Source organism: Papaver somniferum, chromosome 3 (assembly GCF_003573695.1).
Source record: "Papaver somniferum cultivar HN1 chromosome 3, ASM357369v1, whole genome shotgun sequence".
Taxonomy (NCBI): domain Eukaryota; kingdom Viridiplantae; phylum Streptophyta; class Magnoliopsida; order Ranunculales; family Papaveraceae; genus Papaver; species Papaver somniferum.
In genome coordinates, this window is record NC_039360.1 from 136,377,934 (window position 1) to 136,405,667 (window position 27,734).

The window sequence follows — 27,734 nt, forward strand, 5'->3', positions numbered from 1 at the left end:
CCAACCTCCGTCTCGATAAACGATGTTTTCTGACTACTTGCAAGTTTGGTAAAGGCGTTCACGCTAGGGGTGTAAATAATACCCGAAAATACTCGGCCTGCCTGTATCCGCCCGAGCCCGCCTGTACCCGAAGTAGCCCAAAGCCTGTTATGACCCGTCATGGACCATCCGGTCTGGCCTGGATTAATTTATTGGGCGGTCTCGGGCTTTGCGATTAATTATGATGCCCGTCCTGATACCCGGCCTAGTGCCCGACCTGAAAGCCTTCTATGTGCCATTAATCATTTAATATCCTCTTAAAAATACTTAAAAGTTACACTTTTATAATTGTCAATTTTGTGTCAAGAAAAATAAAATATATAATTGTTTTTACTTATAATTAACCTTTTCAAAACATTAATGGTAATATATTTTCTTATTAGAAAGTTTATTGTACTCTAATTAATTATTTATTATAGACTAAAATTAAAAATTTGTCAGTGTAATTTAAATATAAAATGATACTATCACTTACGATATGCGATGTTGGAAAGGAAAGGATATTGTATTTAATACCGTTCATTTGAAAATTTAAACTTAAAAAAAATTTCAAAATAGTGGCCTGTCCGGCCCGATCTGGCCTGCCCGTATAAAAAGCGGGCTTTGGGCGGTCTTTGGGTAGCAAATTATCTACTTGTGCCCGGCCTGTCCGGCTTGAATTTGTTTACGGGCTCACAAATATTAAGCCTGGCCTGCCCGGTTTGTCTTAGTTTTTGGGTCGGGCGGCCCGGCCTGCCCGAATTTACACCTTCACGCTGCTGACACCCTAGGCAAGATACAAATATGGATACTCAGAAAAGAGAACAAGGATATACGCGATCCAACTAAAATCAAGAGGAAAATCATACGTACCCGCATATTAGACGAACTGAAAGTCGGTAGGGCTGTCGAATCTGACTGGGAACCATCTGCACGGCTTTTAGATCTTCACTCCTTCACTTGGGGACTATCTGCATTCGGGCTAACGGATTTTCGCTTGGGCGAAGAAGGATCCCTCAGCAGTGGATGCTCCACTAAAACCGCAGGAGAAGGCTTACCGCGACGGTTTTCTACCACATCCTTCACGAATCCATGGAAAACGAGAAACTCATCCTGCCAAAATATGTTATATTTGGAGGTTGTTGATGGATTTCGTTCCGCAAGCAGGAAAGGGAGATTTTTACCCGACACAAGAACAGTAGCATCGAGAACAGTTGACAACGAGACTTCTGGAACAACCGGCTGACGAACAAGTGGGACCCCTTGGTCAAAACCCATATGCCGAGCTGCCCTATCGATATTGTAAGAGACTGCTTTGCAAGATCCTCGAAAGAAAGACGGCACATGACCGGGCGTGCAGCTTTGCATGAACACCATCTCTCCAACACTCACATCGTCTTTATCAGAAGACAAAGACATGCTCGGAGTAGGATCAAAGGTACTGATCTGAGTTATGGACACATGCACCGGAGCCCATGGACGAAAATTGATCGTGTGCGAGTTGTCAAGGAATCCAACCAGGTTCGAACCAATCTTTGGGCGCCTATTCGAGTAGCGCAGTATCCTAGAGCCACCCCAAGACTCGGGAAGTACGGCCAACAGTTTTGGAGCATACCTTTCGAAGTTCTCCCACAACCACGCTTGGAGAAAGGCGGCATGAATATACGAATCCACTTTCATGTAACCATTTGAACATTTCCGCGACCAGCTAATCCAAGTGTGTGTACAGAAAACCAAGAAACAAGCCGCCAATAGGGAGAACGACACCTTTTTCCAATTTTATGGAAAACTTGATAAGTTCCTATCTTATCTCCTTCTTACCTGAGCGGTCATCGAAAACATCTCTGGATAACCAAAGAGCCAAGAACGTCGCGACATGAAGCGTACTATTCTTCTGATTCGGCTCCAACTCATCGGGAAACCACCGAGACACCCACCAGCTATAGAATCACCTAGTCTCGTTTTCTTTCCGAACGAATCCTTTTGATTTAGCAACCAGAGCGGTGCGCATTTCTTCTTCATCTGCAGAAAATTTGACATCGAGGTTTCCTATTACGGGAAGGTTCAGCAACACGACCACGCTCTCTAAGGAGATGGTCATTTCACCCCACCTGCATATGGCCGTGTGAGTGTCTGGACACCATATGGAAATAAAAGCAACCAAGCCTGGAATATCTTTCCTAATTAGAAGCACTGCGGAAGCCGCGACAGCACCAATGATCTGCGCCTTGGTCAAACTAGCCTTTACACATTCCTGGATCATCATGAATCGCATACATTTCTCAAAGGGACGCAACGGATTCACAGAGATTTTAAAGCCAATAGGAGAAGCATGATACTCTTTTCTCTGAAGACAAAACCTTATTACACCTCCTGGCCGAACCGACCGGGCCTCTCCTTCACTTTCCATACCAGTCATAAGAATCGACACATACTTGGGATGATTTTTCCTAATCGTGGCGGATGTCGTAAAGATCTCATCATCTGTGTTTGGCTTGGAATTGCTAACATCTTTCGGTACGGCAGAACTTTTCTCAAATGACATCTTAACGAAATTCTCTCACGCTACTTCCACCTTCGCAATAACTACAATGGAACAATACGAAGAGAAATTATTACGGAAAGTGCATGGAAATTATTTTATCAGACACAAGAGATCCATCCTGGATGCAAGCCAATTTGCTTCAAAGTCACAATGCGCATAGGCAAAGAAATGGGGACTGACAGACCCTGCATCACCACCTCATGCCAAGGCCGTACCCTGCAATGGGAAATTTTCACCCGGCCGAGGAGGCGCGACCCACCACGGGAACCATACACACGGACGCACCAGGAAAAAAAGAGTAAACCCTAGAAGCTAGGTTTTCACGGGAAGGGAATGACAATTACCAGCTCATGCATGCCTACTTTGCACGGTAATTGAGGCGGCCAACATCACTACGGTACCTAAATGTTACTACAAGTTCGTGCAAAGCATACCTACGGCTAGGATTCATACCAATGCAGAAGGACAATATTTCTACAAGTTCATGAAAAGGTACGCCTACAGCTAGGGTTTGCACTAACACAAAAAGAAAATAAGAAAAAAAAGAAAAGCAAGTTAAAGAGGAAGTGTTGGAAGACATGCTTGGGATTCGCTCGTCTGCTTTACTGTTACCACATGGCCAGAATAAGAAAAATATAGGTGTGAAATAAAAGGAGAGGCCGGCCCTCCTTTTATAGGCGTGATACTTGGGAGTTTGAATAAGGAAAGGACTTCCTATTTGAGTCAAGTAAGGAAAAGAGGCAACCTGGCCCGCGAAGACAAATCACCATGCCAAGACCGTTCACGCCATTTCCTTGGCCCCACCACATGCAAAGCCGTCCGCATGCTTGCCTCACCAGGACCGCACCATGCCTTGGCCCCACCACGCCAAGCCGTCCGCGCATGCTTTGCCTCACCAAACCGCATCATGCCTTGCACCACCGTGTCGCACCATGACTTGCCGCGCCAACACCAGCAACTCACCAAGCCAGCCTCATGATGTTCCCTAACCCATCCAAGGTGATGGATAGCCAGACTAAGTCGGCGATCTTCATCTCACCACTCCACGGTCTACACCACGAATAGAATCTACGCAAGGCCTCCAAACACGAGGATCATAGACTCTCCCTACCTCTCGGAAAAATTTAGTCGGACATTCCTGACCATCTTTGCACGAATTGTCGTTTCGATTTTTGTCCTTGCCCGTCACCATCTTATGCTTACCTCGCAACATAGCTCCTGTTCCAAGCTAAGCAGGGGACATAATGTTGATGGTGGTTTTTAGCTTAGGTTTAAAATCGTAAAACTATACATCTGACATGACGTCACTATGACCATTAGCACATTTATTAAATCAATTAGCATGCCTACGTAAGAATTACCGGGGTACCTTTTTTTTACATGGGTCATGTTCCACGGCAAAACCCTTAAAATTGACTAATATCATCCATGCCAAACCCTAATTCTCATGCTACCGCTCCAAGGCATGCCAACCATGCCAGCCGCACCACTGTGCCAATGGCAAACCATGCCAGCCACATCTTCGCGCCAAGGTATGCCAACCATGCCGGCCGCGCCACTGTGCCAATGGCAAACCATGCCAGCCACATCACCGCGCCAAGGCATGCCAGCCATGCTGGCCGCACCATGCGCCAATGGCAAACCATGCCAGCCACGTTTACCGCGCCAAGACATCCCAGCCATGCTGGCCGCACCATGCTCCAATGGCATGCCAAACCCTTGGCCCTAGCCATGTTGGCCGCACCATGCGCTAATGGAATGCCAAGCCAACCGCACCTTGCCTTGGCCCTACCATTCCAAGCCGTCCAAACCCTTGGCCTCACCATGCCAAGCCAACCACACCTTGCCTTAGCCCTAGACATGCTGGCCGCATCATGCGCGAATGGCATGCCAAACCCTTGGCCCTAGCCATGCTGGCCGCACCATGCGCCAATGGCATGCCAAAACCTTGGCCCTAGCCATGCTAGCCACACCATGCGCCAATGGCATGCCAAACCCTTGGACGTATCCATGATGGCCGCACCATGCGTCAATGGCATGCCAAACCCTTGGCCCCACCATGCCAAGCCAACCGCACCTTGCCTTGGCCCTACCATGCCAAGCCGTCCAAACCCTCGGCCCCACTATGCCAAGCCATCCGCACTATTCTGCCTTAGCCTCACTATGCCAAGCCGTCCGCACCATTCTGCCTTGGCCCCACTATGCCAAGCCGCCCGCACCATTCTGCCTTGGCCCCACTATGCCAAGCCGTTTGCACCATTCTGCCTTGGCCCCACTTCCCGCCAATTTTCTGTCTCCCGTGAAGAAGAAGAAGTGCCCCTTATCCGGTCCTGGGGATAGCAGGTAGGGTGGAAAAAACAAAGAAGGTGCCCCTTAGCCAAAATTGGATATGTATAGCGAATGTCCTTCAGGGGTGCCCCGAGCAACTTTTCGAGCCGAATTTTCCAAAAATGTTTATTTCAAAAAATACCTAAAAATACATAAAACACAATAATAAGGACGAAAACGAGTACTAACAATACGAAACATTGAGGACAAATTAGACACATAAATGCGTCTATAAAATACCCCCAAACTTATTATTTGCTAGTCCTCGAGCAAAACTAATAAAACCGAGTTAATCTCGAGAGGGTTTACCAGAGGTGTACCCACAAAACCATTACTCCAGACCCTAGCTATCTACGCAGAACCTTGGAAGGCACTAAAGAATCTCTTTGGTTGGCATACTTATTGACTACAGGAGGAAGTACCCTGATGCGAAATTCCAATTGTTGTACACGAGTTTGCACTCAAGCATACTAAAATTCATATAAAGTGACAGAGCTCTACTCAGATAGTTTATGGACATCATAAACCGGAGTCAACCAATCACATGGATAGATTAAGAAGATGGATATAGATAAAAACGTGGATGATGTTGACTAAGGTGAACCTATCCTAATGGACTGAGATACTGGTCTGGATTAGTATCAACACACTGGCATATACAAGGGAACCAGTGGTCGATAAACCTAACTCTAGGTCAACACAACTGGCATATACAAGGGCACCAGTGGTCGACTTTATTGAATTTATTCCGGTTGGTATGGTCTCAATTTTTTTTTCTAAATCTCAGTCACTCTATTTCACCCTAGCAATGGTAAAAAGAAAAAAATAGAAGTGATCAAGATTCTTTCGATATTTTCATCACGAGGATATGGCGAAACTACCATGTTTTCTTTTTATTCTAACACCTGAGCTCTGTGCTTTTATGAATAGACTCTTTAGATGTTTCCATCTAATCAGATTGGTTCCTCAACTCCTATAACCAAGATGATTCCATCCACTTAGATTGGTTAGTGCCATCCTTAATAAACATAAATTTCTAGGCTCTGGAGTTTATTTAATGCAACTAAAAAGTTTCTCCCAAACCCCCAAACTTAAATCTAACATTGTCCTCAATGTTCTAAAGATAAAATTAAAAGCATGAACAAGGAGAAACTGTTACCACTTGAAGCAAAAGATATAAGGAAAGATATTACCGTGTCGCATGAATATTGGGTTACCTCCCAAGAAGTGCTAAGTTTAAAGTCTTCAGCCAGACTAAGAAAGGATTAGTCACCACGAAGAATCATATATCAGCATCCAGAATAATTGTGGGTCATCTGGATCAAAAAGTGTTACCCACAAAAAGAGGAAACTGCAACAGACCAAGAAGATATCAAACATACCCTTGCTTAAGACAACTACATCTAGTTGTGGTTCAGGTTCATCCTCTATAAAAGGGTCTAAGTAAAAGGTTTTCATCGGTTGGATTTCCTCAAAGCTAAGATCCGATTCATGTATTAGAGTCTGGAAAAACTCAACTAAGAACTTAGAAGCACATAACAACAAACTGAATAATTGGGGATCCTCTAAGTCAATTAGATTTGACTCACATAGTTGACCACAATAATGGTCATTCTTAAGAAAATGTGTCGACCCTAATATCCTAAAGTAATTAGGTTTAGTCTCAAAACTTAATAACCGACACATCTGAAATTCAAACGTTCCCACGATTGGAATAAAAGTTTTTGGTGGGAAAACAAAATCAATCTGGGTATCATAGCCTGGGTAAACCACATCAACCAGAGGATGGGTTTCTAACAACTAAACTTCTTTCTGGACATTATTAGGTTCGGAAGAGCTAGTATGAAGGTAATCTGGCACAATGGTTAAGGCACATATATCAAGTCCCAAGTGAGGGATCTCTGTAAGAGCTAAAGGTAAGGCACAAGGAGAATGATAATCACCCCCAAACTTAGAGTTTTTGGTGTCTCTAGATAGACTAGCTACAGTTTTCCTAATTTCTAGATCATCGGAATCCTGAAAATGGTCAATTGCTTCGTGTAGATTATACTCAGGTGATGCATCCTCACTCATATTTAAAAGCTCTACGAGTTCATCTTCTTCGTCTAAGACTAATGTTTCTAAATCGCTAGACTCTAAAACAATATTCTCAGAATAAACTCGTTCCTCTAAACTATCGTTGGCTTCGTAATCATAAGAAAATACTACATCGTCTAAAACGGGAGTATCTCTAGTCAAATCCTCGTCCTTTTGAATAGATGAATAATTATTAAAATTATTTGGATTTGAACAAGAAACATTATCATTATTAAGTTCAATTGGAGTAACAAATTCCTGATCATTATACCTACTTATTTCAAATTCTTCATCAACACTATCCTCATCATAATCATCATTATAATAACAGGAAAATGGTTGGACCTCATCTAAACAAGTAGTGTTACCAATTTTATCCTCGTCATCTTGATTATGTGAATAACTATCTTCATTCTCAAAGGTATTATTGGATACACTATATTGGAAATTCAAGTTATTTCGAGAAATACTTTCGTTCGTCTCTAACTCAAGTCTACGTGTTGACTCAGCTATCCTATCAAGAGTCTCCTCCAAACAAAGTTCCCTTAGTGATGGATCTAAGTTTTGAGTTAACCTATTGAGTATATCTTCTAAAGATTCAGTCGTTGTTGCAGTCCTTTCGTCCATAACTACGTTGTTCACCTCAGCTAACTTACATGTCGATTCATCTAACTTTCGTGTCGACTAAGCTAAACTCCTGAGAGACTCTTCTAGAGAAGGAATAGGAACTGAAGGATCATAAAAAGTACTACTTTTCAAAAGTTTGATTGTATCCTCTAAATACGAAGAACTAGTATTATAATCTTCTTGCTCGTAAGACTGATGCGCATGCGGATAGTAATTGGGCTTGCGATGGTATGACCAAAAATCTTGAAAAGGTTGGCGTGCCCAACCACTATTCACACTATGATCATAAAAAGAGTAATGTCCATGTTGCTCGGTTGGATAATCATAGTATTGGTTATACCAGTTCGACATCCTAACTGCAAGGGGATTCTAAACAAGCACAAAGAAGGTTGGCTCGACCACAACAAGCCTATTTTATCTAGCAAACAAAAAGCATGATGGATCCACTTAGATTGTTTCTAGACTAGCTTCTAATCCTTCGAAAGGGAATTCGTTACAATTTAAGCAAACCCCTCTGGAATCAATCCGAGTCAAAGTAAGTTGAATAGAGGCGAGGGAAGCTGCGTGGAGCTTTGATACCCAAGGCCTCACCGCATTACAAGGCGGCGCAGTTACGCATTCAACTCACAGAAACCATCATGAACTTCGAAGTATGCTTAAAAGAGTAACCAATATTTTTCGAATGACTTTCCTATTAAGCTCGTTACCCTATAGGTCTCGTTCTAGTCAAAATTTTAGGCTCAGGTTCGCGTTTGGTTTCTTTTTCCTAAGGAGGGCAAGAAGAGAACGGTGATGAAATCCGAACCCTTATCTTGTATGGCAAGGCCTTTCCCTTTACTAGGAAATTAAATCAGCCGTATTCGATTCCTCAACATATATGCATACAAAATCATCCAGTAAACCCGCTGACAGGGGATTCGCGGGTGTTTAGAATTCTTATCTCCCGTTCTAGATGGGAGATGAACCGTTGAAGTCGACTCGGGCCACAACTCCTATGTCATGTACGAACCCGAGGGGCCGAGGCGATATCGTAATCGCCGTCCTTCTCTACAAACAGTTTATTTAAAACTACCCTTTTGTAGGGTTTAAAAAAAAATGTCCGATGTCCAAAAATATAATTTAAAAAGTGTCCAAAAAAATAAAAGATTACAAAAATAAAAACTCTAATTACAGTTTCTAAAAATAAAAAGAAATAACTATATACAAGGAAAAAAAATTCTTCTTCACTCCTTTTGGATTTCTCTTATCTTTCCTTCTTTGGCCTTGCTTTCTCTTTTTAGCACTTTTTCTTTTTCTCAAGCTTAGCTCCGAATCTGAAAGCAAACAAAAGTACCAAAAGGCATAAAAAAGAACAAAAATAATAAAAATAAAAATAAAACCTAAAAACAAATTTATACACAAGTCCGCGTCTGCGGCGCCAAAAATTGATCGAAATTTTGATAGTGGTAAAGGTTGTCGTTCACTCGGACTTTGTTGAATTGATTTTCATAAACGAAAATAAGGAAAATATATAAAAATATGGTGAGAAGATGAAGAGGCATTGAGACGCAGGATTTCACTACTTTTCATATTCTTGTGGTTCAATCATTAACTCTAGACAATGTAGCTCAAACAAAAGAAGTTGGGACTCTAATTCTTTGCCAACAATAGATTTCATAAAACATTATTTGTAAGTCGTAATCATGACGCATCAAAAGTAATTTAAACCAAGCATGCAACATAAAAAAAAATAACAAGTAATTAATAGAAATCATAAAGCAATTAAATCTATGCGAAAAGTCAATAAAAGAATTAATTCATTTACCACAATCATGAAAAATTGCTTCCTCCGTCGTCCCAGTGATGGGTTCTATATCCGTATGGTGAAAACACACTCAAATGAATTTTTCATTGCTCAAAAAGGTGTTTGCAAGGAGAAAAGGTATAAAGCAGTGTGTTTGTAACAATTATAATTGTTACAAAACCCACTGTTAGAGAAACACTAACAGACTGTTGCGATTTCGAAATAATTGTTACAGAAACTGTTACAAAGATATTGAATTTGAAACTATAGGCAACGGTTTCTGCGACTGTTCTTGACTGTTGTTCTGTGTTCTTCTTCTTCTTTAATGGCAGCAGCGGAGACCAGCTCTGCAACTCCCGATTCTCACCTCTATTCCGTCCTCTAACTCTCCATCATCTCTATGAAACCACAAAAACTCTTTTATAGCAAACATGACCAAGAAATCTCGCTCATCACTCCCCAAATATCCTCCAATACCCGGTAATCAATAAAAATTATTTTCATGCAAGATACGGGAATTTCTTCCCTGTTTTAACTTCTCACGCAACTAGCTGTTGTTTACACACTCCAAACTGATTGATACACGTTCCAGAATGAGATGAAAACGCTCTATACTCGCTCCAACTTTCCAAAACGAATCCAACAGAATCCCGTGAGTCTCTAAATCATGTTTCACGTCATTCCCACGCACACAACCCAAATTTTCCGAGATAAAACACATTACCACCCGTGTTTAATCGAAACAGGGTTGTAACAATCAAAACCGGGCATTGAGTCTCAATTAATCGCCTCAAAATCTTCCGCCAGAAATTTGCCGTAACAAAATATTTGAACTGAAGAATTCCCGCCAATTTTCTGTTCCCGTGAAGAAGAAGAAGTGCCCCTTATCCGGTCCTGGGGTGATGATAGCAGGTAGGGTGGAAAAAACAAAGAAGGTGCCCCTTAGCCAAAATTGGGTCCGTATAGCAAATGTCCTTCAGGGGTGCCCCGAGCAACTTTTCGAGCCGAATTTTCCAAAAATGTTTATTTCCAAAAATACCTAAAAATACATAAAAACACAATAATAAGGACGAAAACGAGTACTAAAAATACGAAACATTGAGGAAAAATTAGACAGATAAATGCGTATATCACGTCCCAAGACCACGTCGTAATTCAAATGCTCTTTTAGTATGTAAAATTTAGCCTGTGTTAGAGCATCACCGATTTTGACTTCAAGGTCAATGTATCCATAGGCGTCTCTGAATTCTCCTTATGAGCCCCTGATCACGGTTGGGCTGCGAATAACTTCCTATTTTGAAATCTTTGCGTCTCTCAGAGTCTTGACGGTGATGATGTTGAATTCAGAGGCTGCATCAATCAATGTGTTGTCGAAATCGACATCCTTCAAACGAGTGACGGTCAAGAGTCCCCAGTTCCCCTTGCTGGTTGCATCTTCTAGGAAAGACTGAGTTTTCGTTGTTTCCCTTTCCGGATACAAGCGCCTGCCTGACACAATGCAGTTGAGGGCTGCAAATATGTCTTGACGCTGCGCCTTGGAGAAATAGAAGATTTCACACAAATCTTCCATCATAGACTATACCGTCTTGTGAACAGAATCCCCGGAGATTATGCAGCTCCTAATAGGAAGAGGATCCCTATGAACACCTTCGTTTCCTAACTGGAGTTTTCCTGCTTCCACCTTTTCTCTGAAAATGTGTTTCAACTTGTTGCAATCCTTAGTCGGGTGATGGACGAACCTATGGTAACGAAAATATTTTGGATTTGCCATCTCTTCCTCGGTCGGTGGACGTCTGATAGGAGGTAGCTTGATCGTGTTATCTTGGATTTCCTTTTCCCTGGAGGAGTCGCTCCAGGTCTTCACGCGTAATGAAGTCGGATGGTTGGTTCCTTTCCCTTGGACGTTCAGGAGAAACACGAGCTTCTTCATCCATGTAGGGCCGCGCCGTTGAAGTTCCCACTCCAGGTGCGTTGAAGGTGCTTCTAGTTGGCTCCTGAGGTTGTGGTGACTCTTGCGGCAATCGTTTTGTTAATGTTTTGAGGAAATTAAGTACCTCTTTCTTAGTTGAATCCATGTCCATCTGATCCTTAGCAAGAACTTCCTGCCTTTCCATCAAATCCACAATGGTAATAGGGGGTTGTCCTGCTCTTGTTCCTCCATCCCCTCGTCCTGAAGGAGGAGTGAAAGTTGCTCTGGTGATGACTAGAGGCGTTACACTTGAAGAAATACCGGGGTTTGCGGATGCTCCGGATCTAGTGATGGGAGGCGTCACACCCACTGGAATATCTCCTGCTCCGCTGGTGTTGGTGGTAGAGGAGACGGCTCCACGAGATGTATTGATCACATTCTGCACGGCATCTCTACTGACAGGGATATCGACACCAAGAGTGTTGTCGGCGCTAGTTCCATCGGAATTGATCGCTGATCCTGACCTAAGTTCTACCATCTTGCGATTTAAACAAATTGAAATGAAATTGAAAATTTATCTTGCAAACGAGAGATTAATCTCCCACTGTGGTCGCCAATTGTTTATGGGTAAAAACTGTTTCTGTTGGTTTTGGTAAATTTGGGTGTGTGTGGATGAGAAACGAATATAAACCCTAAACAAATGCACTGCACGGGAGTGCTTCTGATTCGAGAGATCAATCTATACAATTCTGGCCTAAACCAAGAAATGGCCGTTCCAGACTTGCTTCGGTCACAAAGTGAAGGAGATGGGGTTGATCTTATGGAGGGAAGAGAAGAAGGTGAATTGTGAAGGTGTTGGATGTTTATGACTTGTATCAGAATGATGAAATGGCTTGCACAATGAAAGCAATCAGTTCGGATTTTTTCTGGATACTGTGACAACACTTGGTTTTTCTGTGTCTTTCTCGTGTTGTTTGGAAATAGGCGAAGGACCTATTTATACAAGTCATTGAGCGCAAACCCTCATCTCGTAGGAAGTGGAGGAAGTTGAGTGATGGAGTAGTGGTTCGTGTAGGTGATTGCATGATCACGTCTTAGCCCAGTTCCCTCATCATCTTAACTGTCCATGCCTCCTGACACGTTCTTGTAATGGCGCGTTGCATGTTGCACGTTGTAAACCGCCAGACCAATACCCCAGTAAGTATCCCCCAGTTTGTGGATCGTGGGACCCACTGCAGGAAATAGCATACGATGCTAAGTTACTTAAAGAATTGATATTCATGCAATATCGTGTATGATTGATGCATGTTATGCATCACAAATAATCAACATGTATGAATCATCGATGTTTTAAAGCTTGACCGAATAAGTCGCGGATCAAGCGTCTTAAAATAGCATCACGTCCAACCATGTTCGAGTGATCGTTTGGAGGCTGCATGGGCGAGCCATGCTTTGGTCGATTACTCCTTGTGGAAGAGTGGCGGACGGTGATCATGGGGATGCTTCATTGGTCGTATAGCTTTTAACCTAGGCTGTCCGACCAAGCTAGCAAAGTTGGACAGACGAGATGGTTCATGACGCTTATTTGCGACTGTTGATGAACTTTAGGGTTTTTAAGAGGTGCGCAAGCATCACTCTTTTACTTGACCGAATTCAAGCATGGACACCATTTTTGGTGGGACCGACCGGGAATGCGTGTAGACGGCTTGCCAGTGTACATGTCCATACCACTTTGTCCCAAGAAGGTGTGATCTAGGCCAGTCAATTTGACCGGAAAAGATGAGTGGTTGTGATCGATTTGCGACAGAAATCCGTTGCCGCAAAGGATTTTAGAGGGCCACGGCATGCCACCTTTGGGTGCGCGTTTCGAGGCGCCTGACCATGGTCAACATTGGCCGGCCGATCAAACGCACAGGTGGGACGACAGTGATCATGTTGACGCTCTATGGACCTGTTTAGTCTATATCCACACCCTCCATCCAAGCTTGCGAAGATGGATGGAGGGTGTGGAGGGTTTTGAAGCAGTCACGTATACATGACTTTGGCCAATCGGTTTGGCAAGTCATGCTTCCCCTTTGAAGAAACCGACCATGTGGGGCCCATGTTGGGTCGACGGTGAACATATACGTACCTTTCTGATGGCCCTAGATGCGATCTAAGCCATCCAAATATGCAGGCGAAGTTGGATGGTTGTGATCGATTTAAGACGCTAGTGGAATTTCCACGATCTTTAAAGCATCACGCCAGCCATGTTTCGAGCAAACGTTCAATGCTCCAAGGCATTGTCGTGAGAAAACCGATCGGGAAGGGATAGAGTGGGCCGCCAATGTGCGTGTTGGCGCCTCCTCCATCTTTCATGGTGCGATCTAAGCCGTCCAATCAGGCTAGTGAAGTTGGACGATCACGATCGTTTTGAGACTGTCTTAAGCAGTCTTGCTCGTTCGAGCTTCTTCCAAAGCAGCGCTGCCACCCTACTTTAGGACTGGCGTTTTGGCACACTAGGAAGTAAAGTACAATGTTCGAACAGCTAGGGTATAAATAGGCCCGCTGATGGTCATCACGGTGATAGCCTGCTCCTGCTAGGGTTTTTCTAGGCTTGTTAAATTGCGCGGCCAACTTGCATGGCCGTGATCGTTTCTGAGACTGACATGGACAATCCAGATTTCCCTTAGGGAATTAAACATGATCGACCAAGCTAATATAAGCGCACCGACACAGGGTTCTCTTAGTTATAGAATGGTATGGCCTGCGGGTATTTCGTGCATACCTCACTATTGACAGTTGGAGATTCGTGTTACTCTGCTCAGAGTAAACACTCAGTCATCATGCAGCACCAATAGTGAGAGTCCTACTGAGAACAACACAGGAAATACAAGACAACTCATGCATTAATTAATAATGCTATAAATATTCAGAATATTTGGGATTGTTGCTACATGCACCATTCTGGGTGAATTTTTTGTATTTATCGAATTGCTTCGAATAAATAAAGCGAAGAAGTATTCATCACTCATCAAACGACTTTACCCTTTGCAGGATGTCAACACATTAAAGATTGGTTTTACAATTTTATCCCTAAACTAAAATCCACCATCAGCAACAGGGCGGTTGCTGCCGCAAACATGATTTCTGCTATATCTGCCATTATAGAGGAGAAGAAGGCACTTGCTCTGGAATCGACAAGGCTTGAGAAAGTTTTCCAGGATTTGAGAGTGAAGAATGAAAACTTTCAAAATATGCTTGACACAACTTTCAGTAAGGATTATTTGTTATTGGATGGTTTGTTCTGAGTGAGCGTTAGAGAGAGAGAGAGATTTTTTGTGAGATTGAGACTTGTTTAATAAAGTAGATGATTGGAAGAATTTTGTGAGATTCGTGAAAATTTGGATTTTGAACGAATGAGCATATTGCATACTCTTTGAAGGAATAGAAATTACATTTTGAAATTTAACATATAATTGTTTGCTGATTGTTTAAGCATAATATGCTTTGAGCCACTTGCCATTGATGATGTTCCCTTCCACTTCTCCATTAACAGCTAAAATTTTGTAATATCCTCTGGATACCTCCTTGATGATTACATAAGGACCTTCCCTTTTCGGAGAGAACTTGGGAGCAGACATGTCTTATTGAATATGCTTTGCTGTTTTCAAAACCAAATCTCCTACTTGGAATGTTCGAGGTCTTACCATTTTGTTGTATGCCTTGGAAATCCTTTGTTTGTAGGTTTCCACGTATTTTTCTACCTTGGCCCTTCTTGAATCGAGCATGTCCAATTTAGCAATTCTTGAATTAGACACTTCAGCTTCATCCCATTGCACTCCACTGACAGCTGCGATTCTTGCGGAGGGAATCTTGATCTCATATGGGATAATAGCATCATCTCCATAGACGAGAGAATATGGTGAAATACTGATTGAGTTTCTTGGTGCGGTGCGGTAGGCCCATAAATCCATGGGTAATTCCTCATGCCACGTCCGTGGACTGTCATGAACTGTTCGACTAAGAATCCAGATCAAGGTTTTTTTGGTACTCTCTGCTTGTCCGTTTCCTTGGGGATAGTATGGTGTGGAGAAAATCTGTTTGATTCCATATTCCTCGAGAAATTCTGCAACATGTTTGTTGGCAAAATGAGTTATATTATCCGTGATGATATGTTTAGGAACGCCGAACCTGCATATGATGTACTCTTTGATGAAAGTTGCAATTGTGACTCTAGTAGTGATTCGAAGAGGAATAGCCTCGACCCATTTGGTGAAGTACTCCGTTGTTGTGATGATGTTTTTCCAATGATATCCAGTCCCCAACTATAGAAAGGCCATGGACTTCTCACAGAATGTAATGGAAGACAGGGAGTATGAATGAGGTTACCATGAACTTGGCATTGATGACATCTCCGAACATAGGCGACTGCATCGTCTTCCATGGTTGGCCAATAATATTTCTCATGAATTTGGAGAAACAATTTCTTCTTTCCTTGGTGTTCACCTTTGTGCATCTCATTCAAGATTGTAGGAATTTCATGTTCAACCAAGCATCTCAGGAGGTTCCCACCAAAGCTTTTGAGATACAAAATCCCCTCCAAGTAGACAAAACGTTTGGCCCTTTGAATGAGTTTGATCACTCCTTTCTTCTCTAATGGTAGATCGTTGTCACGAAGATACTTTATATAAGGTTCTCTCCAGTCCCCAGTGTGGTGGATCATTAGAACCTCCAAATGATGAGGTGGTGTCTGACAATTGGGACAAGACCCTTGTAACATTCTTGATTGAGCCTCCATGGAGGGCCAATAGTACCCGAGTATTTGAAGCCTTCTGTAAAGTGTGACTACGAGGGTTTGCCCGCATATTTCCTCATGTATGTGTTTGAGTTGCTCGCTCGCTTCTCCAAGGCATCGTGACAAGGATCCATCGGGATTGCGATAATATAATGCTCCACGCAACAGAAAAAAGTTCTTCAACTCCTTGAGGCTGATTTTCCCTTCTGTTATAGAACTGCTCAATTCATGAATAATGGGTGTCGGCCAGTCGCTCGATTGAGAATCTTCAACTTGATCAAGCCAGGTAGAGGATACGGAACGTGTTTGCACAGTGATGGATTTCTTTTACCCTTCAAACTGCAGTTTAGATGCAAGAGTCGCTAAGCAGTCAGCGTGTATGTTGTTGGAGCGACCAATATGTAAAATTGTTGCATCAGAGAAATGAGCTAATAATCTTTGTGCTTCGGCTCTGAATGGAGGGAGTGTTACTTCTTTGAGAGAGTACATGCCATTCATTTGATTGACCAACAACTTTGAATATCCTCTTATCTTCAGATGCATTGCTCCTGTTTGCTTGGCCAAAGATAACCCTAGGAGGAAAGCTTTATATTCTGCCGAATTTTTGGTGCAATTGAATCCCACTTGAATGAATATGAGAATAATTCACCAGATGGAGATACTAGTACAACGCCCGTACCGTCGGTATCATTGCTCGGAGTGGAGGATCCATCAAAGTACAATAGTCATGTTTCCTCCTGAATGATTGAGATCTCTGGAAATTCAACGGGCACTTCTTCATGCAGCATCATGATGTCTTCTCCCGGGAAAGCAACAAGTAGATATGCAACTGCTTGTCCCTTTATTGCTCGAGGCGGAACACATGCTATATCAAACTCTGATATCTGAAGTAGCCATTTTGCCGGTCTCCCAATTAGCGCAGGCTTCGACAGTAAGAATTTTATGGGATCGGCTTTTGCCACCAGCACAACTCTGTTTGATAGTAGATAATGCCTGAACTTCTGGATCGCATGAACCAATGCAATACACACTCTTCCAGCTTTGGGTATCGTAGTTGAGCATTACTCATGGTACGACTGAAGTAGTAGATTGGGCGTTCGATGCCTTCTTCATCTTCTTGAGCGAGAAGTGCTCTGATAGCGACATCACTGGAAGCTGTGTAAAGTATTAGTGGTCTTCCTTGCACCAGAGATTTCATGACAGCAGGTAATAACAGTATTTCCTATATTTTCTGAAATGCCTCATGTTGAACAGTCATCCATGTAAAACTTGCTGCTTCCTTCAGCAGAGGAGTGAACGAAGGGATGAGTTGAGCCAATCCAGGAATGAAACGCCGCATGTAATTTACCTTTCCCATAAAACTCTGGAGCTCTTTCACGGTGCGTGGAGTAGGCATGGTAATGATGGCTTTTGTCTTGTCTGGATCGACCTTGATTCCTTCTGCAGTGACCAGGAATCCTAGAAACTTTCCGGAGGAAACACCAAAAGCACACTTCAGAGGATTCATCTTTAACTTATACTCCATGCATATTTCAAAAACTTGTCTCAGAATTTCCAGGTGGGATGCTCGAGTTTTTGACTTCACCACCACATCGTCGACATAATCTTTCACTTGCTTGCGCATTATATCGTGGAATATCGCGGTCATGGCTCGTTCATAAGTGGCTCCCGCATTCTTCAAGCCGAAAGGCATCACCGTGTAATGAAAGTTTCCGATTGGAGTTCGGAACGCGGTCTTGTTAGCATCATTTTCGTACATCTTGATTTGGTTGTATCCGTTGTAACCGTCCATGAATGAGAACATGTCATGACCACTGGTTGCATCAACGAGGATATCAATGTTGGGTAAAGGAAATCATCTTTCGGGAAAAAAAATTTTAGGTTCCTGAGGTCCACACAGCATCGGATTTGACCATTATTCTTCTTAACTGGGACAATGTTCGCCAGCCATGTCGGGTGTTGAATGGGTTTGATAAACCCTGTTGTTAATAGCTTGTGGATTTCGACTTTGATTTGTTCCTCAACATCATATCTGAACTGCCTGGGCGGTTGCTTGACAGGTTTGGAACCGGGAGTGATGTGCAAATGACGAGTGACTAATTTGTCATCTAGGCAGGGCATCTCTTCGTACGTCCAGGCGAAGATATCTTGATACTCTTTCCACAGGCCTATCAATACTTCTCGTTCCTCAGGTGAGAGAGCAGAACTGATTAAAATCGGCCTTGGGTTTTCATATGTTCCGATGTTGATAGTCTCAAGGTCATCAGTTGTGGAATCTGTGCCATCTTGCAGCTGTCGTGGTGCGTCTCGAATTTCTTCATCGGGCGACTTCTCACTCTGGCATGATTCTTCAGAGCGGGGAGACTTTTCATCGACCTCCCATGTTAATTGCTAATTTTTTCGATGGAGATAAATAACTCTCCCTTCTACATCATAATCAGTAATGAAATTGGATTTTTTATGAGTCGTACCTTGACCCTGACGATGCTTGAGCAGTGTGGTAGACGGTTTGACGGATTTAGCATATGTTGATGATGGTTTGTCAGCTTTCTCAATGTATTTCCAACTTGAGAGTGGAGTACCACAGATCTTGCTTGGAGTTTTGGGGATGCTCTTTGGAGGTTCCAGGAACTCAGCATCATAAACCAGAGCATAAGGAGATACCGAGGTTGGGATATGGACAATTTTTCTGTTGAACAAAGATTTCATACATTGATGGTACGTCGAAGGTACAACCTTATTGTCATGAAGCCACGGTCTCCCAAGTATCATGTGATAATCAGGGTCTTTCTCGATCACATGAAACTTGACAGTGGATTGAATTGGCCCTACTTTCAGATCCACATAGATATACCCGTATTTGGGACTATGGCTTCCTTCAAAACCTGTCATCAATATGGGATGATGAACGATCTTGCTTTGTGGAACTTTGGCCTCCTTGAGAGTATTCCTAGTGATGAGATTTGTAGAAGCGCATGTATCAATGAGAACTCTCCTGAATTCGGAATCCTTAATAGAAGCAGTTACGAACAGGGCTCGGTTATATCCTTCCTCCGCCATTCAGTCCTCCTTAGTGAATATGATATTGTTGATCAAAGGTTCAGATACCATGGGCACCTGTTCAACCACCAGAGATGATGAAACTATTCGCGCGTCAGATGATATTTTGTTGAGTGCGACGAACGTGTTTGTACGCAGATCTTTGGAGAAATGCAGGAGTTCACATAGATTCTCAATTAAATGTGTGACCTCATGTTCCAACGGCTTTTCATAGGTGGTGAAGTTGTTGGCTCGAGGATGATCATCGGTTGAGGGATTAGCCATCAGCGTCGGAATTTCCTGAGCAGGGGCGCCGCTCAAATATGATGTCAGTCTGACGAGGAACTTCAATATGTTGTTCATCGTCTCTTTCATCAGGTCCATGTTCGTTGTATGAATCTCTTGTACTCGTGCCAACTCGATAAAGGTCGGGATTTCCGCGTCGATTGTTCCATTAGACGGAGTATTGGAAGGAGGATCATTTCCATTCAAAAAATTCTGACTAGAATTCGGAGTAGTTGAGTTATACCTAAGACCAATCATCTAGTGAAAATTTGAGATTGCAACCGAGAAATTAATCTCCCACTGTGGTCGCCAATCTGTAGATGGGGAAAAATGGTTCGCTGGTATTTCAGGAAATTGAAGAGACGAGCGTGTTGTCGAGACTCCTCAACCGAGCAAACTGTTCAACTTCACACAGATGCACTGCAAAGGGAATGCTTAGATTCAAGAGATCAATCTGTAGGACTCCGGCCTAAACCAAGTCAATGGCCGTTCCAGAGTCAATTCGGTCGCAAAGAGGGAGGTATGTTGATCTGTAGGAGGGAAGCTGAGAATTGTGCGGGATCAATGGTGATCAAGGATTGTGGATGTGTTGAAGGTTTCTGCCAGTTTTTCTGTGAACTGATGAGTTCGAATAAGTTCTGGGAGATTGACGAATTATTGAGAGTAATTGCTCGAGAAATTCTTTGTAGACGAATATTTTCGTGACAAAGGAATGTTCTCCTCAATCATGGATTCAGAGACTTATTTATATTGTCAGAATAGTAAACACCTTGATCCCCGTAAGTGTGACGGTTTCTTGAGTGAAAGAGTGGGGAAGTGGGAAATCGTGGTGAAACCAGTTCTAGGTCGTGTTAAGACTTGGTTAACCGTACACCCACTACTTTGCTAACTCCTTCAACCGTTTGCACGACTTACTCACATTTATCATAGTGGATGAATCCACGTGCCGTAGGCCGCCAGACCAAAACCATAATTGATATCCCCCCATGTGACGTGATTAATGTCTCACGAATCGTGGAGTCTTCATGACAGACGTGTGTTTAATTAATCAGTTTTTGACTGTTTAGACAATGAGTCTAGGTTTTGTTGAATTGGGCATGAGTGACAAATGCTCAGTGATTCATAGATCGAACATGTTTGTTGAGACGTATAGTTCTTTGAATGATGTTGACATTGCGCGTATTAGCAAAGATGGTAAATTCAATGACTGAGCATCGATTCGATGAATTACTGAATATTGATAGTTGGATAAATATTCGATCAACTGAGTAAGTATTGCTCATTCGACGAATTACTGATAAATTACTGAATATTGATAATTGGATCAATATTCGAGCAACTAAGCAAGTATCGCTCAATTCGACGAATTACTGATAAATTACTAAATATTGATAGTTGGATCAATATTCGAGAAACTGAGCAAGTATCACTCAATTTGACGAATTACTGATAAATTACTGAATATCGATAGTTGGATCAATATTCAAGCAACTGAGCAAGTATTGCTCAATTCGACGAATTGTTGATAAATTACTGAATACTGATAGTTGGATCAATATTCGAGCAACTGAGCAAGTATTGCTCAATTCGACGAATTACTTATTGGTGACGTGACCCAATAAAATATTAATTAAATTATTGGTAGACTACCGAATATTATATAATTAATTCTGAAAAAGCGGGGGTCTAACAACACCACCCAATATTTCGCTTAGCAATCTGTATGGACAAACTCCAATATACTTTTTATGAGAATCAACTAGACAGTTAGACTCAATCAATAAAAAGATATATTAAAGAGTTTATATCTCAATCTCTCGATTTGATCTTTACTCAAGCAAATGGAAATCTGCGAGTCTTTATCAAAGAGAGATAACTTGGACGGTAACAAAGACCAATGTCCAAGGATCAATCAATATCAATCAACAACCAAAGGTCGGATTTCCAATTGATGATCTTTAACGCTAACCTGTATTATTTCAATTATATAAAAAATATAATGCGGAAAAGAAATAACACATACACCAGAAGTTTTGTTAACGAGGAAACCGCAAATGCAGAAAACCCCGGGACCTAGTCCAGATTGAATACACACTGTATTACGCCGTTACAGACACTAGCCTACTCAAAGCTAACTTCGGACTGGACTATAGTTGAACCCCAATCAGTCTCCCACTGATCCAAGGTACAGTTATACTCCCTAAGCCTCTGATCCCAGCAGGACACTGCGCACTTGATTCCCTTAGCTGATCTTACCCACAACTAAGAGTTGCTGCAACCCAAAATCACAGACTTGATAATAAACAAATCTGTCTCACGCAGAAAAGTCTATCAAAGGATAAATATTTCTCCCACAGAAGAACCCTAGGTTTTTGTTCCGTCTTATGATATGAAATCAAGGTGAACATGAACCAATTGATAATCCGGTCTTATATTCCCGAAGAACAGCCTAGATTAATCAATCACCTCACAATAATCTTACTTGTATAAACAAGAGGACGTCGAGGAATCACAAACAACGAGACGAAGATGTTTGTGACTTCTTTATCTTGCATATCGGAGAACTCTCACGATCTCATGCCAATCAATAAGATTGTACTCTTACGATAGAAGATGCAAGATCAGATAACACAACTACGATAAAAGTAGTAACGGTCTGGCTTCACAATCCCAATGAAGTCATTAAGTCGTTAACCTGGTTTTAGAGAAGAAAACCAAAGGTTAGAGGAGAATCGACTCTAGCGAGCTCACTAGTATCACACAAACGTGTGGGGATTAGTTTTGCCCAATGCTAGATGTCTCCTTTATATAATCTTCAAATCAGGGTTTTGCCTTAGGTACAAAGCAATCAATATTCACCGTTAGATGAAAACCCGATTTAGATTCAAGCTAATATTTCTCAATCTTTAGATCGAAAACTTAGCTTGTCACACACACTTGAGTTATACGTTTACTGGGTTTGTGAAAACCGTGCCCAAACGTGTACGTGTATGTTGGCTCAACATAGTAACCCAAAAGTGTACCATATGAGCATTTCATATTAACCTTGTTCTTCTTCACCATAACTAGTTCAATTGACTCAAATGAACTAGTTAGAGAGTTGTTCAATTGCTATGAGATCTTATGTAACTACACAAGACACCATTGAAACAAAGATGATTCGAATCGATTGAACCGGCTCATGAACTTTAGCCACGGTTTACATACTGCATTCCTTAGTAATTTAAGTCTCATTTTCAGAGCACATCTTTAGATCATAACCCACTCAAGTTCGCGGACTTAAGGCAAACGGCAGAGTTTTCCAAAATCAGCAGAAAATCTCGGCAAAGAGACTTCCGCCAGTTCGCCGACTAGGTTCGTAGACTGAGTTCGCGGACTAAACACACAAATGAGCTTTTGAAAATCCCAGCAGAAATTCTCGGTAAGAGAACTTCCGTCAGTTCGCGGACTTGGCAAAGCCAATTCCTCCGGTTTCTCTCAATCAACAAAGTTCGCAAACTTCAGATTAAGGAATAGGACTTATGCACATATGTGTTACCACACAATGCTTATATCCATCATTGGTTATATAGACCTAACCTCTCATTCCAACTATTGAAACATTCTTAGAGGACGTTATATAGTTGTTACACTATTTCTCGTCAAAGCGATTTTCAAAGTGATTGAAACATTATGACTTTCATCATTCGGTGAAGATAAACCCGATCAAAGCAAAATGCTTTACCAACACATGATTTCGAGATATAGATAGGCGAGATGTACTCGGCTCGAAATATCAAATGTGTATGATCCAGTCTATATAGCATGCGACTTTTGTCTCATAAGAAGTAGGAGATATAATAGATATACTTTTGAGTGATAGATAACTTCAAGTCTCCACATACCTTTTTGTTGATGAAGTTCCACGGTTCCTTAAGTAGATCTTCATCGTTGTATGATGAATCACCATGAAGTCCTTGAGCTCAACTACACTTTCCTATCCTAGTCCGAGACTCAGCTATGTAGACTAGAAATCAAGACTCATAGTTTTGATCACTAACATTGACAAACAAGCTTGATATAGCAACGCATGCGAGGTCGACCGAGCTATGCTCTAACAATCTCCCCCTTTGTCAATTTTAGTGACCAAACTATTAATAAATATGGAATACAAAAAAGATAAACTTTAGTGGCTCCTATTCCATAGTCTAATCTTCAACGTTCCCTGAAATCTTCGTCCTTCCAAGTACTCCAATGATCCCAAAGGTTATAAGTTTAGCATCACCGTTGTTGAAGATCCGTAGCTATAACAATGAGAGAAATCGAGATTCTCGATCATCATTATACAGTGACATAGTATTATTATGTAACATCAAAGTCCAATTGCATCACGACTTTAACAATAATACTACGGTGATGTGTATCACTCCCCCTTAGTCAATACTCCATCTCACATGGAAACCACTCCCCCTTACACAATGATCCAAAAACCATATGTATATGTAGTATAACTACAAATTAATTCTCCCCCTTTTTGTCAATAAAATTGGCAAAGGTACAAGAAAGGGATCCTAATGAAATTTCCGAGAAGAGACGTTTCATAGACTAAAATAAAAAAAATACATACCAACTTAATTTAGATGCAATCATAAAGCCGAAGCTAAATGCATTCATCAAGGAGTTTTAAGATACAAGATAACCCCTATAAAATTTCACAGCCGCACACCCCGCAAGATATTACCATTAAGCACAAGTTCAAAAAAACTCTCCCCCATTTGATGTCATTCCCGAAAGAACAACAAGAGCGATCTTAATTTCGAAAGAAAAGAAGGATTTTTAATTGGACACTAAAAACCATAAGAATGATTTTCTATATCCAGAACTCAATCAAATTAATCACAAGTAAACCCATGATTAATTTAATTGGAATACGCAACTAAATCAAACCACAAAAGTGATCAATTTAATTGATTGTGCTCAACATAAGTAAACTTACGGAGCTACGACTAAGGTAATTATACGGAGATAACTAACTTAATCGTTCACATACTCAACATAAGGAAAACTTTACGGAATATACAACCACATTAACCAATAGAACATGATTAGTATAGCCGTTCATATACTCAACACAATGACTTGTGGAATATATGAATACTCAATTAGACTAATTACAAGAGAACCTATAATTAATCTAATTGGAAAACACAACCAAACTAATCACAGAAGTAATCAATTTAATTGTCAATTGTTTTGCTCGACAAAACAAGACTTTCGGAGCAAATAACTAAATAACCAACCAAGATGATTAATTTAGTTCAAAGATGCTCGACATAAAGTACCTTATGGAACAACCAACAAAGTTAATCACAAAATAATCAACTTAGTTGTATCGTTCTCGACATAAGACACATTACGGAGCATCACAATAATACATAATATATGGATCAGTGATGATCATTACTGTGGAATACATACAAGGATATATCCAATTTTTCCATCACTATTTGCATAACGACATAATAGACTTTATCCTTGTCACATAAAAGATTTTACCCTATTTTCCGTCAAATAAATGACTGCATAGGCATAAATTTTGTATTTGTCAAAAGTCCATTCGTCCTTTCATCAATACGAATACCAATTTATGAACGACTTTACTTTTGATAACATATGGGACCTTCAAGTTCACGGACGCAAACAATACATATCCCATAAAAATATTGCAATACTTCAAAATCAAACAGATTAATACTGCAATAACATCATCCTCCAAAAAAATTTAGAATTTAAAACCAATAAACCTAAAAAATAACACAAGAGGATGAAAACAAAAATAGCTATGTGTAGTCACAATCTTTGCTATTCAAAATGCTAGTTATTCTTCCAACAAACCAAATAGAAGACATACTAGGCAACAATCCTTTTGAGAAATTCTTTATCATACCCGAACTCCTTGTTATCGACAGCCATCAGGACATAAGGTTCACGGAGATAAGTGTCAATACCCATGAACTGTCTTGGCTGAAGAGGTCGAATTAGGGTCCTCTGAATTTCCAAAGATTTAGAAGGGAAAGTATTTATTTCACAAATCTCCCTTCTTATTTCCTTTAACTCATCAAGAGTTAGAAGGAACAGCCCTGGGTTTTCTTGTATTCCTTCTTTTTCTTTTCAGGGACTTAGAAACAGGAGATTTATCTTTTTCCTTGATTGATGACTTAACAACATCCTTTCCATCTGATGACATAGTGCTTTGAGAACAGTTATGAAAAACTGGATTTGTGTGATGGAATCACTTAACTCAACAAGCAGTCTTATAAAGGATGTCAAAAGGGACAAATGAATGTAGGGTTCGAAACCTATTGACAGGTTCGCATACGCCCAACTCTAAAACCCTATAAAGAGTAGAATTGTCTATAATAACCCTTTCTTTTATTTGATAGACAAAAAAATAACAAATCTAAGAAAAGAAGGAAAAACTTTTCTGAAGCCTGGATCAACACTCAATCTTGTCTCTTTTCGATCAGGCACATGAGACAAGATTTTTCTAACAACACAATCAAGTTGTGTTGCGATGAAAAACGATTTGTCCATCTTTTTACTCATGGGAGGAATCCTCTGATCTCTGTCTATCAAACTGATTTGACCATATTTTCTTTTCAAATGGTCTTAATCTATACCTGGAAACCAACTTCTTAGACGAAGATAAGATCCTACATACCTCGGCGGTCTTCTGAGCAAGTTTCATCTTTCTTGCTAATCGATCTGCTCTTCGTTGAAGTTTGCTTGTGTCCCGTATTTGGTGCTTGTATTTGTAACACCTTGATAGTTCATGTCCCTTCAACGAACAAAACGAGCACGCCAATCTTGGATAGTATTCAGGCATCTGAGATGTGCAAGCATCTAGACATACAGTTGATCCTGAAACATCACTGATAGGGTTTCCAGTTAACGGATTCAGTGAATCTTCCAGCTTGATTAGGTTTCCTTCTTCTCCTAACCCATTGAGGTTAATATATGTATTGCTACAAGTATCAAAATCGATGTTTTCACAAAGAATCCCTACACTTGATTTTCTATCTTCATCGGAATCATAGGTTTCAGACATTTCATCAAGTGTTACAGCTAGATCTTTATTCCCAGTGTATTTTCTACGATTTGGGCATTCGTTAGCAAAATGGCCCAAACCCTTACACTTAAAGCACTGAGGCATGTCCTCGTCATCAGCCTCGTCAACATTCCTGTTTTTAGGAGGTATGCGACTGTGAGGTTTGTCTGACGACCTAGGTTTGTCTCTTGTTTACTTTTCTTCAACAGAAGATCTCTAAACTGTCTTGTGATCAAGGAGACGGATTTATCAAGATCTTCATCTGAAAAATCGTCATCAGACTGATCATCCTCAGAGACATGAACACTTTTACCTTTGACCAGTAATTTAGTGTTCTTATGTGCTTTAAAGGCAACATCCTTACTTACTTTGGATGTATGCTCATGGTCAAAGATCTTTAGCTTTCCAACCAAGGTGTTTCTGGAAAGATTATCGAGGTTATTTTCTTCAAAGATGGCATGCTTCTTAGATTCGTATCTAGATGGCAGTGATCTGAGAATTTTCATCACAATGTCTTTTTCAGGAATAGTCTTACCCAATGCAAAAGATGCATTAACAATTTCAGACACTGTGTGATTAAACTCATCAAATGACTTTTCATCTGCCATACGAAGGTTTTCCTAATTGGAATTAAGGTTTTGAATCCTAGCTTCCTTTTCACTTGAGTTACCTTCAAATACGCTTTCTAAGATATCCCAAGCATCCTTAAACCTAGTGCAATTAGACACATGGTATTGAATACTCGGGGCAATGGCATGTATGATAACATTTAACCCTTTAGAATTCTGCTTTGCAGCGAGAATCTCGGCAGCATATATTCACCAATATTCTTGGGAACATTTACGTCTCCAGCTGTAACAACAGGCGCATCATAGCCATTGACAACATATACCCATGATTGAAAATCTCGCGACTAGATGAAGGCTCGCATAGCAATTTTCCACCATAAGTAATTAGAGCCATCGAAGACTGGTGGTACGTTAGTAGAGATAACACCTCTGTCCATAGAGTTAGATCGCTACAAACACATACTTATGAGGTCTTAGTGTGTTTGCCTTCTCTGATACCAATTGAAAAAGCGGGGGTCTAACAACACCACCCAATATTTCGCTTAGCAATCTGTATGGACAAACTCCAATATACTTTTTATGAGAATAAACTAGACAGTTAGACTCAATCAATAAAAATATATATCAAAGAGTTTATATCTGAATCTCTCGATTTGATCTTTACTCAAGCAAATGGAAATATGCGAGTCTT